We start from the raw sequence: 2,500 nt of genomic DNA, 5'->3' as shown, positions 1-2,500 counted from the left end.
CTTCCAAGCGACGTTCTGAGAGACGCCCAGAAGCTTGGACCAGGGTGTATCTGGTGTACAGGATGCAGCTCCTGTCTGAATTTGGTGCATATATTTTATATTAGTGCACCATAAAGAGAGGGAGACGATGAAGAAGATGAAGAAGGAGCTGATGGAGAAATTCACTTCAAGAACCTGAACGAAAAAAAAAGAGTGAGACAGAGTGACCGAATGGGGAGAGACAGGGAGATGATGGAGACAAAGAATGAAAGAGAGAGAGACAGAGAGACAGACGGGCAGGCAGAAGAAGAGAGACAGTGAGACAGAAAGGGGAGAGACATTGAGAGTGATAGAGACAAAGAGACAAAGATGAAGGGGAGAGAGACAGAGATCGAGAGGCAGTGAGAAAGACTGGAGAGAAGCAGAGAGAGTGATGGAGAGAGGGAAAGAAAGAGGGATAGAGAGAAAGGAGTACAGGAAGAGAGAGAAAGAGGGATACAGATCCTCATCCTCTTTCCTCTGAGTATTTTCATCGCCCACATGCCGGCCTGGTCTCGCCAATGAGACGTGATTTTATTCCCTTTTGTCCTCCAGCTGAGAAATTCCATCCTCTGACTCGCTGAAATCCGATCCGAGTCATTTAAGGTTTAAGTTATGACCCTGTCCTCATTCTGCACTGAAGGTCTTCAGCAGTCATCAGTGACTTCACTATGGAACTCCTCAAAGTCAGGAACAGGAACTCTGTAAGTCTGGACCTGTTAGGGATCAGACTGAGGACGCGTCGAGAGACAGAATAAAACGTGGGCCGAAAGACGATAAGACGATAAGATAAGGTTTGGTTCCAGATAATGACATCAGGAGAAGAGAGAGAGAGGGACGAGAGAGAGAGTGACGAGAGAGAGAGTGAGTGAGAGAGAGAGTGAGAGAGAGAGGGACGAGAGAGAGAGAAAGAGAGCGAGCGAGTCAGAGCTCCATTTAAGCATCAGAGTCGTCTCCATGCTGCTGATAAAACACACAGTCTTTGTGATCCAGGTCTAAAACTGGAGCAGGGCTGCAAGGAGATCCGACCTTCATCCCTCTGCCAAATTCCTCCTTCTGTCCCTCTGTCTCTCTCCATCTCTCTCTCTCTTTCTTACTAAAGCCAGAGAATAGAGCTGTCTGCATAAAGATGACAGAGAGAATGAGTGAGACAGACAGAGAGTCAAAGTGAATGAGACAGACAGACGGAGAGACAAAGAGAGAGACAGGCAGATGCAGAGAGAAGCAGACAGAGAGAAAGAAAATGAGAGAGGCAGACAGATGGAGAGAAAGAATGACCGAGATGGAAAGAGACGCAGACTCAGAGAGACAGACGGACAGAGGAAGAGAGAATGAGAGAGATGGACAGAGATTGAGAAAGAATCAGACAGAGGGAAAGAGAATGAAAGACAAAGATGATGAGAGAGAGAGAGAGAGAGAGAGAGAGAGAAACAAGTTAGTTTTATCAGCTACTGTATAAACACTCGTCCTATTTTCACCCTATTAATTAAAAACAAGGAGACGAGTCAGCAGCTTCTGACCAATCAGAGGACTCGACAGCACTGTGAAGTAAACAAAACAAAACAAATGATGATGCTGAAATACACACTTTATAACAGAAGCACAGAAATTCTCTCTCTTTCTCTCTCTCTCTCACAAACACACACACATACACACACACACACACACACTCTGCACCTGCCATATTAGTGTCTACCCCAGTGCAATGGAGGGCTATTGATTTGGTAAACAAGGACAAATGCTGTGTAGACGCCTTTAAAAAGTGACGAGCTGAAAAATCCAGTGTTTTATTCACACACACACACACACACACACACACACACACACACACACTTTCATGTTCAGTTGTTTGTGTCCAAGCAGTGTGGGTGTTTAGACCATTTGTCTCCAAACTGGCCACACGTGCAGGCTTTAAAGACTCAGCAGAAGATAAAGAGGACACGTCCACAAAGAGACTCACACACAGCTGCTGTTTCACTCCGAACAAATCAGCCATCATGATTTCATCTAAAACATCCTGTGATTAAAACACACCTGTCTTCATTAAACAGCGCTAGTGTTAACACTATGTAATGTACTGACTCACACGGAGGCCACGCCTCCTTCACTGGCACTGACCCAGAGGCCACGCCTCCTTCACTGGCACTGACCCAGAGGCCACGCCTCCTTCACTGGCACTGACCCAGAGGCCACGCCCCCTTTACTGGCACTGACCCAGAGGCAACGCCCCTTAACTGGCACTGACACAGAGGCCACGCCCCCTTTACTAGCACTGACCCAGAGGCCACGCCTCCTTCACTGGCACTGACACAGAGGCAACGCCCCCTTAACTGGCACTGACACAGAAGCCACGCCTCCTTCACTGGCACTCACCCCAGAGGCCACGCCTCCTTCACTGGCACTCACCCCAGAGGCCACGCCTCCTTCACTGGCACCGACCCAGAGGCCACGCCTCCTTCTCTGAAATTTACACAGTGCACTC

The 2,500-nt window shown here is 48.0% G+C and overlaps 1 protein-coding gene across 1 annotated transcript in view; it reads left to right on the top strand.

Moving 5' to 3' along the window:
- Positions 1-2,500, top strand: part of arhgef10 (Rho guanine nucleotide exchange factor (GEF) 10) — a 78,834-nt gene that overhangs the window by 47,785 nt on the left and 28,549 nt on the right. The gene's annotated exons all lie outside the window — the stretch shown is intronic.

This window comes from Tachysurus vachellii, chromosome 10, assembly GCF_030014155.1.
Source record: "Tachysurus vachellii isolate PV-2020 chromosome 10, HZAU_Pvac_v1, whole genome shotgun sequence".
In the NCBI taxonomy this organism is placed as follows: Eukaryota; Metazoa; Chordata; class Actinopteri; order Siluriformes; family Bagridae; genus Tachysurus; species Tachysurus vachellii.
Note: the sequence above shows the minus strand (reverse complement) of the source record. Positions and strands in the feature narration are given on the sequence as shown.